We start from the raw sequence: 11,975 nt of genomic DNA, 5'->3' as shown, positions 1-11,975 counted from the left end.
CAGTGATGATAAACCTGATTCTGAATTCCCGAACAAACAGCGTACGGTCCAACATTGTCAATATGCAGATACATTGCGGCTGACGACACAACACTATGGCTGATTTTAGTGTTATAACCACAAGAAGTTGTACTTACATGGGACATTTAACACAGGAAAACACCCCGTGCTGCTTCACAGGAGCATAATCTCTGATGTCAGGCCACGCCTTCAGCAGATAAACAAGTGCTTGGTTGGAGAGGTAGGTTTTAAGGACAGCCTTAGACAGAGGGGAGAAGACGGCGTCTGTGAGAACGTTACCAGGAGAAAGAACAGTTCATTCCATCAGCTGTTCCCTGACTGTGAGCTGAGATTTTCTGGCTCACCTGAAAAGATTTCAGTCCAGTTACCAGAAAGTGGGAACCAGGTGAGATTTCTGCTCAAACTTCTTACCAATGCTGAAAATAAAAACTTCCTTAATTTGTTAAACTATGCACAATTACATCACATTTTCACCAAAACAGAATGTGGCCTACAACTAATCTATTAATTCCACATAGCTTTACAACTTACCCATAAATCTTTTTGTATTCCTTCTGTTCTAAGGTTTCCTTACAGGAACAGTTTGTTTAATGTTTGGAATTCAATTACTATCTAAAGTAGTAACATAAGCATGAATACTATGTGTGTTCATTAACCAAGTTACTCACTATGCAGAATATAATGGATAATCTCTACTATTTAATTTTATTCTAATGAAATTGTATACAAATCTCCCAAACTATCAAATATTAATTATACAAAATAACTAAAGCAATATTGCCTCCTCTTTCAGAACATGTATTTAATGTAAAATAACAAATATCCAAATCTGAGTTATGCACAGAGAACTTGACAAGAGATTATATTCATTCCTTATTAACATTTGAAATAAATGTTTCCAGTGCTGTCAAATGAGAACTGAATTTAAATTTCGGTAGCTTCGAAGTGAAACATTTCACTGCTGCTACAGTAAATTAACTGAGAACGCCAGCAGTGTTTGCAAAAAATGAGTCTGTCAAAGGCATTAACTATAGATTCTGCTTTACTGGAAGTTTTTTTTAAGACAATAGAAACGTGATGTCCTTTCAGTCAAAACCTATTTGGCTTCAAGGAAATGTACATATTTCAATCACGTGTTAATTATAGAAATAAAGACAGTTGCTGAAATATTTTGTAACACTCCTGCAAGGTAAAGATGTGCACCCCAGTCTAGGATGGAAGGTGCATTGACTTTAAGGCAAACTCAGGGTGAAGGAACAAGAGTTTCTTTTACGTGCTGTTTGTGAGGGCAATGAGTTTGTGCAGCTTTGCTGGCTGTGTGGTACAGGAAATGTGTCACATTACTGAGGTAGCTTGGCACCAAGGCAGCGTTGGGAATGATGGCAGTCTTTCATCCATTACTGGTCTGTTCAATCTCTGGTGCAGCAGATCAGCTGGGCTATTTAACAGGGCTGGAATAATGTCATATATTTTACAGGAATATGCATCTATTAATAAGTATTGCTGTATAGCAACAGTTGTTAAATAATTTCTACAATTAATACAGTAGATTTCAGTGATTGCTTTACTGTGTGTTTTCTTTCTAATAAATGTGAATGATTTTTATTGATCAACATTAGAGGCATGGACGGCATTTATTGCCCATCCCTAGTACAGCAGGTTGCTGCATTAAACCACGGAGGAGTAAGAGTCACCCATTGCCCAGAATGAAGCAGAGTTATACAGCACAGAAACAGGCCATTCGGCCCAACACATCCATGCCGTCCAAGATGTCCATCCGAGCCACTCCCATTTGCCGGCACTTGGCCCATATCTCTCTCGAGCTTTCCTATCCATGTACCTGTCAAGTGCCTTTTACACACTGTAAGTGTACCCACCTCTACAGCTTCCGAGGTATGAGCCAAAAATGCCTGACACTGCAGGGAAGGGAGGAGTAGGGAGGGCAAAGGGGATGTCTGAGGGTGAGGAGCAGGGGGGACACGTGGGGGTGGTGCCTGCTGAGGGAGGCTGAGGAAGGAGAGTGCCTCACATCTGGTCTGTCTGTAGGAGGTGTAAACAGAGGGCAAGGAATGAGTGTCAGTATATTTCCTTCCCTAAAAGACACGTCAGGGGAACTGTTACAAACATCCTGCAGTTTTATCGTTACCATTGGAAGCTTCTCGATCCAGATTTATTTGATTCCTTGAATTTAAGTTCTAAAGAAGCCATGGTGGGATTCAAACACACATCTCTGGATCAATGCACCTTGATCTGGCCTGTTAACTTAACCATTGTGTTCCAGGTGGTAATTAATATCTGAGCAATCCCCAAGTCATCTTTAACCCAAGGTACTGTCTTAGAGTAAAAACATGTTAGAGTATTATGTTATAATAAGTAGAAAACATAAATGATCTATTTAAGAACATAAGAAATAAAGGCAGGAGTGGGACAGTCAGCCCCTTGTGTCTGCTCCACTGTTTGGTAAGATTATGGCCTCAGTTCCACTTTTCTTATCCCTATCCAAGTTCAGGTTTACTGCCAGGGGCAGACGTCCCCAGGGTATAAATGCCATGAAAATTAGCTTTATGCAGCAGCAGCACAGTGCATTACGCACATGACAAACCCAAGTTAACGTAAACTTAAATTAACATAAATTATACAAACATGACAACAATAAACAAAATAAAAATGAGTGCAAGTCCCTTGATTTGTTTACACTTGGTGCCTTCCCATCAGTATGAACTATTCTAGGATGTACTTTCACATCTTTTAATATGGTTTCCCAGTCTACCCAAGCCAGCTCATACCTTGTATCTTCATAGTTTAATGCTCTGTTCTCAGATTAAATCACTCTCAATCTTAGTATAAAATTCTAGCACAATACGTTCACACTTCCCTTAAGACTCCTTAAGTACAAGTGATTAATTAACTTTTTTTCATCCCACAATACTAGTTCTAAAATAGGCTACGGAGACACAGGAGACTGCAGATGCTGGAATGTGGAGCAACACACAAGATGCTGGAGGAACTCAGCAGGTCGGGCAGCGTCTGTGGAGGGAGATGGACAGTCGACGTTCCGGGTCAAGACCCTTCACCTGAGCTGTGCGAGTCCAGATGAAGTGTCTCAACCTGAAACGTTGACTGTCCAACTACCCCCCACAGATGCTGCCTGACCCGCTGAGTTCCTCCAGCATCTTGTGTGTTGCTCTAAAATTGGCTTCTCCCAAGTTGTTTCTTAATATTAATTTAGAAATCTATCTTGCATACACTCGAAGACTTCCTCCCCTCCCCCCAACCACACTATTGCTACTCATTTGGTTTGCCCATTCTACATGTAAATTAAAGTCCACCATGTATGGCATGTCCCCTCTGACCCTCACCAACTTTTACAGATGCACCACAGAAAGCATCCTATCCGGGTGCATCGCAGCTTGGTACGGCAACTGCTCTGCCCAGGACTGCAAGAAGCTGCAGAGAGTTGTGGACACAGCCCAGCACATCATAGAAACCAGTCTCCCCTCATGGGCTCTGTCTATACTTCTCGCTGCCTCAGTAAAGCAGCCAACATAATCAAAGACCCCACCCACCCCGGACATTCCCTCTTCTCCCCCCTCCTATTGGGCAGAAGATACAAAAGCCTGAAAGCACGTACCACCAGGCTCAAGGGCAGCTTCTATCCCGCTGTTGTAAGACTATTGAGCAGTTCCCTAGTACGATAAACTGGACCCTTGACCTCACAATCTACCTCGTTATGACCTTGCACCTTATTGTCTACCTGCACTGCACTTTCTCTGTAACTGTAACACTTTATTCTGCATTCTGTTATTGTTTTCCCTTGTACTACCTCAATACACTGATGTAATGAAATGATCTGTATGGATGGCATGCAGAACCTCGGTACAATGTGACAATAATAAACCAATTTACCAATAAATCAATTCATATGCCTCTTTGATTCCCTGCTTTATACCATGCCCTACATTACCATAGCTACTGGGTTTTCCTATTACAATTCAGAACACAGGTTTCGCCTCCATTTATATACTGATCTGTATCTATGAGGTTGCTAATGGCAGAGCACTGTTATCCCCTGTGGTGGACCCAACAAAAGTAGAATTTTCCTTCCCCTAAAGCTAGGCTGATGCTGACTGAATGCAGTTAAAATCCTGAACAATGCACTGCTGCTAATCAAGACCATATTCCCTTCTGTTGTATCTATGTACTGATTCTTGATACTTCAAAAATGGTAAGCTTTTCATTTCACCAACTTGCGCTGCTAAAGGTTTCATATAAATGCAACATATAAAATGCTGGAGGAACTCAGTGTGGCAGGCAGCATCCATGGAGGGAAATGGACATGGCAAGTTGCTGCTATAAAGAATCCACTAATATCTAAAAAGCAACTTCACTGGTAACCTGACTCTCAAATGTTCACTAGTTAAGAATACCTGCAGCTAGTAGAGAAGTAGGTTAGAGCTAGTCTCACCTGTTATGGTATGGAACTCCAGATTCTCAGAATAGGTTTTTGAACTTCTGGTTATACAGCAGGTTTTTTTTTAACCTCAATGTGTATCGAGTTCAATAGACAAGAGCAGCAGAAGCAGAGCTTTAGAGGCAGAGGCTGTCTGGAGGAAATCTGCCGTGTTATTTCAAGGAAACCAAAACATGAGGGGCAAAAGGTATTTTCTTTCAAGCGTGCCTTCCCAAGCATTCCAAGGACCTGTTGATCTTTGTGGTGTTTGTGGAGCGAATGTTGGCAGGATTTGTTGGATCTTCTACGTTCACCTGTGCAGACAATGGGGCTCAGTTGCTGAGGTTCTGTCTTTGAGGCACCAACACAAAATATACGTCAGCATGTTGGACAGTCAACATGGAACACCTTCCAAGTTCTGTAGCGGTCCCAAAACCAAAGGTACGTCAATAACAGGCCCCTGTGAACCAGCGAGCTATGGGTCAAACGCGGGCAGATGGGACTAGCTTGTTGGGTAACTCAGTCGGCATGGACCAGTTGGGCTGAAGGGCCTCTTTCCGTGCTGTGTGACTAAATAACTCGAAGAAAAGTGACATCCATCCCATCCTGATCATCAGCTAGCATTATTACAGTGAATACAACCACTTTTTCATTTGACGACGGGTCCAAATAAGTTTTTGATGATAAACCTAATAATTAATTTCTTGACTGTCCACAATAGCTTATATCCCTTAAGAACCTTGGTGGAAATTGAGTGAAGTCTAGAGCAAGCTAGAAGGAAGTAAGGTGAAGTGGGGAGAGAGTCTGGAGAGAAACAGGGCAGGGACAGAGGCAACTGTGGGGTGAATTCAGAGACGCACAAGGATACACTGAGGGAATGCTATGGAAATCTTCTCCAGGCAGCAATGAAAGCTGGGCAAGGATGGAGCAACTCTGGGCAAGTTGTTTCACCGCCTTTTTAACTATCGATGGTGCAGATAAGAAGAAACCAAATTGGAGAAAAGAGAGAGAATAACTGTCAATGGGATCCAGTGCAACTAAGAGAAATTTCTCATGTAATGACTCAACTATACAACGATGTAAAAGAAATAATTTTCCCTTTGATGGTTAGGGACTGGGATCTAAGCCAACCTCGGTGCCAAAATGCGCTTTACTTAATTAAATAGTCTTGATATACAGGCAATATAAAGTGTGCCAACTGTGGGAGCACAGCAAGCTCCCACAAACAGCAACGTTATTAAAAAAAAAGATAATCAGTTCTTTAAGTGATGTTTATTGAGGGATAAATATTGGTCAAGACACCAGACAGAAGTACACTGTTCCTCTTCAAAATAGTGCCATAACATCTATTACCTCCATCCAGAAACCAGATGTGGCCTTGGATTTTTAATTCACCCTCTCACTTGATCCACCTTCCACAAACTGATGTTTAAATTCTAGGAAATAAACAGATTCATTCTCCTCACTCAGTGGCTTCACTCCTGTGAATTCACCAATAAACTTCTCACCATCCGCTAAGCCCCCGAACTAATGCCCAAATCCAACAAATTATCCAACACAATTTCACGGCAACTTTCAGCTGCTAAATATATTGAGACTTTTCACTAAGCCTCTGCAAGTCAAATCAATGGCATTTCCTGCACTGCTGCTATTTTCATATGCTGATTTTCGTGACAAAAATTATTATCTCTAACTGAGGTAACACCAATAATTTTTAAAACATAGACCAGTACAGCACAGGAACAGGACCTTCAGCCCACGATGTTGTGCCAAACTCATTAAGCTAATGACACCTAATCCCTTCTGCCCGAAGTGGTTCACATTTCTCCACTCTCTGAGTCTATCTAAGAGCCTCTTAAACCCCTCTATTGTATCTGCCTCCACCACCACTGGAAGTACATTCCAGGCACCCACTGCTCTCTGTGTAAAAAAAAGCTGCCCTGCATATCTCCTTTGAACTTTCCCCCTCTCACCTTAAATGTGTGCTCTATGGTATTAGACATTTAGATCCTGGGAAAAAGATGCCAGCCGTCTACTCTGTCTGTGCCTCGCATAACTTTATAAACTTCTATCAGGTCTTCCCTCAGCCTCTGCCGCTCCAGAGAAAATAACTCAAGTTTGTCCAACCTCTCCTTATAGCATCTGTCCTCTAATCCAGGCAACATCCTGGTGAACCTCTTCTGCACCTTCTCCACAGTCTCCACATCCTTCCTGTAATGGGGCGACCAGAATTGAACAAAATACTCCGGCTTAGCCTCTTGTCTGCACTGGTGTCTGGCCACAAGATTTGTTATTAATTTCCTTTGATTAACTTGGCAATTTCCAAAATCTCAAGTCACACAATTCTACTCTTACATCAAGCACTCCACTTTTTAGCTCTTTGACCAACACTTGGCATTCCTTTCATGATCTACAGGTGTCGATTTTTTTTCAACTTCCAATCTTAAATTTCCCAAGCAACAATCTGCTGGAGGAACTCGATGGGTCGACCAGAATCTGTGTGTTTCTGTGCATCCATGGTGGAAGGAGTTGTTAACATGTCAGGTCAAAACCCTGCATCAAGACAGCTCCAGATTCCAGCATCTGCAGTCTCTCGTGTCTCCATTCATCTTTGAATGATCTTTTTCTTAGCCAGCCAAAGACTGTGGTGCAAAGGCTGAGGTTCAGGTAATATATAGGCATGGATTGAGGATTACTTAATAGAGAGTAGGAATAAATGGGATGTATTTGGGTTGAGGGGTACACGGCCAGTGAGGGTGCACGGGGTGTGCTATTAAATTAAAACATCCAAGTCTGTGGATGTTACTAAGGTAGGTGGCAGTCTTGGCTTCGAGGAGAATGAAGAGAGGCTTTAAGGAATGTAGACAGACTAAGTGACTGGGTCAGGACACAGCCTTGATTGACTACTGACTGACATTTCTGCATCATTTTTCATTCAAGACGTCGGACAAGCTTCTTGATCCCCTTTGTAAACCGCATTTTGATTATTTTCCACACACCATCCCTGAATACGTTTGCAGTTTACATTAAGGAATGCATCCTCAACCTAATAATTTCACAACCCTCCCTGTTCTTAACCCCTACTGCTTTTACCGGCGTTTACATTCCAATGTTTGCAGTTATATAATAAAACATATCAACTTATTATCTGTCAATAAACTGAGTGAAGGTTTTCTCATCAATAACCTTACTAAAATTAAATAAGAAATCCAACGATTATTCACAACTTTCCCAGTAAAATAGCTAACTGCAACAATTGTACTCTGGAGAATATCTTGACAAAGCCCCCCATGCTTTTAAAATAGAGAGTGGCAATTGGAATCTGGGGAAATACTTTGGCTCAGCCTTCAGAAAACCATGGTATGTATTATACCACAGAAATAATTTATGTACTGAAAGTAGCCTCGTGCTGCTGCAAAGGAGTGTGGAAATTGATACTGAGTAATATTGGAACAGATGATCAAAGACGCAAGTTTTAAGAAGGGAGTTAAAAGAGCTCAGAAAGGTAGAAAGGTTTGCAGAAGATATTTCAGACCTTGTAGGTGAAGGTGTGGCTGCAAATGAAGGAGTGGTGAAAACCAGGCGTGTGCAAGAGGCCAGAAGTGGAGGAACACGGATTTCTTGGAGGGTTGTAGGAGATTGCAGAAGTAGGGAGCGGTGGGTCCAAGGAGGGGTTTGTAAAAAGGATTTTAAAACTGAGGTGTTGGGTAATGGGGAGACTGTGTAGATCAGTGAGCACAGGTTGAACACAAGATATAGGAGCAGGAGGTGACTGTTGGATCCTCAAGCCTGCATTATGACATCTGATTGTGGACTCAACTGCACCTCCCTGCCTATGCACAGTAACCAGTAATTCCTCTAAAGTCCAAAGATTCACCTGTTTCAGCTCTGAATGTATTCAATCACCAAACCTCCAGGTGAATGGAAAAATCTACAAAACTGCAGATGCTGGAAATCTAAACCTAAAATAGAAAATGTTGCAAATACTCAGCAGGTCAGGCAGCATCTGTGGGAAGAGAAACAGAGGCAACATTTTTGGTTGAAGACCCTTCATATCAGAACTAACATGTTGGCTCTAGGTGAACGGGAGTCAGTGAGAGTTTGGAGGTTTGGGTGCCATCAAGTTTGGGGTAAGTGGAGGGCATTGGAAGACTCTGGTCCAGAAGCAACAAAGGCACAGGTTAGGGTTTCAGCAGTGGATGAGCCGAGTCAGGGGTTGGCCAGTGTCATCGAGGGAGGAGCTTTTGGTATTAAGGAAGGGGCAGATACACGTTGGTTGATTATTTGAGTTGGATTTGTCACAAAGTACAATCAAGAGGATTTTGGCAATTGGCCAACCATTCACCTGGTTCCAAAGAATGGAAAAGGAGCCTCTAGCTGGAGCCTCTAGCTGGAGCCTCTAAAGGAGCCTCTAGCTGGCTGGTTTAAATGATCTTAACTACTGCTTAGAAAGAATGCTAGTACCAGTTCCTACTTCCCTCTCTGCTATTTGCATTATTTTTCTGGCTCCAGAGTCTACAAGAATATACATGAGGACTATATGGGGAGGTCCTGGGGTGGAAGTTCCGTAAGCAGTGGGCATTGCTAAATTAGTGTTCTAAATCACCCAAGGGGATCATGAGACAGCAACTGGAGAAAAAAGATTGTGGAATAAGAACCATTTCTTGGTTCAGAGATGTAAAAACAAGGTTTAATCGTTGGGAATGTCAACACTGTGGCAATTGCTTGGTTTGTGGTCTGGCCAAGATATTTACTATAGAACCATAGAACAATACAGCACAATACAGGCCCTTCGGCCCACCATGTTGTGCCGCCCTTCAAACCAGACCTAAGACTATCTAACCCCTTCCTCCCACATATCCCTCTATCTTAAATTCCTCCATATGCTTATCTAACAATCTCTTGAACTTGACCAGCGAATCAGCCTCCACCACCACCCCAGGCAGCGCATTCCATGCCCCAACCACTCTCTGCGTGAAAAACCTCCCTTGAACGTCCCACCCATTACCTAAAAGCCATGTCCTCTTGTATTGAGCATTGGTGCCCTGGGAAAGAGGTGCTGGCTGTCCACTCTATTTATTCCTCTCAATATCTTGTTATACCTCTATCATGTCTCCCCTCATCCTCCTTCTCTCCAATGAGTAAAGCCCTAGCTCCTTTAGTCTCTCCTCATAATCCATACTCTCTAATCCAGGCAGCATCCTGGTAAATCTCCTCTGCACCCTTTCCAACACCTCCACATCCTTCCTATAATGAGGCGACCAGAACTGGACACAGTACTCTAAGTGTGGCCTAACCAGAGTTTTGTAAAGCTGCATCATCACTTCGCGGCTCTTAAACTCGATCCCCCGACTTATGAAAGCTAACATCCCTTAAGCTTTCTTAACTACCCTATCCACCTGTGAGGCAACTTTCAGTGATCTGTGGATATGAACCCCCAGATCCCTCTGCTCCTCTACACTGCCCAGAATCCTGCCAGTTACCTTGTACTCTGCCTTGGAGTTTGTCCTTCCAAAGTGTACCAACTCACACTTCTCCGGATTGAACTCCATCTGCCACTTGTCAGCCCAGCTCTGCATCCTATCAATATCCCTCTCCATGCTTCGACAGCCCTCCACACTATCTACAACACCACCAATCTTTGTGTCATCTGCAAACTTGCTAACCCAGCCTTCCACCCCCTCATCTAAGTCGTTAATAAATATCACAAAAAGTAGAGGTCCCAGAACCGATCCCTGCAGGACAGCACTAGTCACAGCCCTCCAATCCGAATGCACTCCCTCCACCACAACCCTCTGCTTTCTACAGGCAAGCCAATTCTGAATCCACACAGCCAAGCTTCCCTGGATCCCTTGGCCTCTGACCTTCTGAAGAAGCCTACCATGTGGAACCTTGTCAAACGCCTTACTAAAATCCATGTAGACCACATCCACTGCACTACCCTCATCAATCTTCCTGGTCACCTCCTCAAAGAACCCTATCAGGCTTGTGAGGCAAGATCTTCCCTTCACAAAGCCATGCTGGCTGTCCCTAATTAGTCCATGTTTCTCCAAATGCTCATGGATCCTATCTCTTAGAATCCTTTCAATCAGCTTACCCACCATAGACATAAGGCTCACCGGTCTGTAATTCCCTGGACTATCCCTACTACCTTTTTTGAATAAGGGGACAACATTTGCCACTCTCGAATCCTCCAGTACCATCCCCGTTGACAACGAGGACTCAAAGATCCTAGCCAACGGTTCAGCAATCTCCCCCCTCGCCTCACAAAGCAGCCTGGGGAATATTCCGTCAGGCCCCAGGGACTTATCTGTCCTAATATTTTCTAGCAACTCCAACACATCCTCTCTCTTAATATCTACATACTCTAGAACATTACCCTCACCTGCACTGTCCTCAGTATCATCAAGATCTCTCTCCTTGGTGAATACTGAAGAGGAGTATTCATTGAGAACCTCACCCACTTCCACAGCTTCCAGGCACATCTTCCCACCTTTGTCCTTAATCAGACCTACCTTTACCCTAGCCATCCTTCTACTCTTTATGTACGAGAAAAAGGCCTTGGGATTCTCCTTAACCCTACTCGCCAAAGCCTTTTCATGTCCCCTTCTCGCTCTCCTCAGCCCTTTCTTAAGTTCCTTCCTTGCTACTCTATATTCCTCATGAGCCCTGTCCGATCCTTGCTGCTTACACCTTATGTATGCTGCCTTCTTCTTCCTAACTAGTTGTTCCACCTCTCTCGTCACCCACGGTTCCTTCACCCTACCATTCCTTCTCTGCCTCACCGGGACAAATTTATCCTTAATGTCCTACAAAAGATCCCTGAACATCGACCACATCTCCACAGTACATTTTCCTTCAAAAATGTCATCCCAATTTACACTCCCAAGTTCTCGCCTTATAGCCTCATGATTTGCCTTTCCCCAATTAAATATCTTCCCGTCCTCTTTCCTCCTATCCCTGTCCATAACAATTCTAAAGGTTATGGAGCAATGGTCACTGTCCCCCAAATGCTTACCCACCAATAGATCTGTCACCCGTCCCGGTTCATTACCTAAAACTAGATCTAATATGGCATTCCCTCTAGTCGGCCTGTCAACATACTGTGTCAGGAATCCGTCCTGGACACACTTAACAAACTGCACCCCGTCTAAACCTTTGGCACTAAGTAGGTGCCAATCAATATTTGGATAGTTGAAGTCTCCCATTATAATAACCCTGTTATTTTCGCATCTCTCCAAAAACTGCCTCCCAATCTGCTCCTCAGTATCCCTACTGCTACCGGGGGGCCTATAGAATACTCCCAGTAGAGTAACTGCCCCTTTCTTGTTCCTAACTTCCACCCATATTGGCTCTAGAGAGGATCCTTCTACATTATCTACCCTTTCTGTAGTTGTAACAGTGTCCCTGACCAGTATCGCCACCCCTCCTCCTCTTCTCCCCCCCCCCATCCCTTTTAAAACACTGAAAACCAGGAATATTCAATATCCATTCTTGCCCCGAT

This window comes from Pristis pectinata, chromosome 19 (genome assembly GCF_009764475.1).
Source record: "Pristis pectinata isolate sPriPec2 chromosome 19, sPriPec2.1.pri, whole genome shotgun sequence".
NCBI classification, from domain to species: Eukaryota; Metazoa; Chordata; class Chondrichthyes; order Rhinopristiformes; family Pristidae; genus Pristis; species Pristis pectinata.
Note: the sequence above shows the minus strand (reverse complement) of the source record.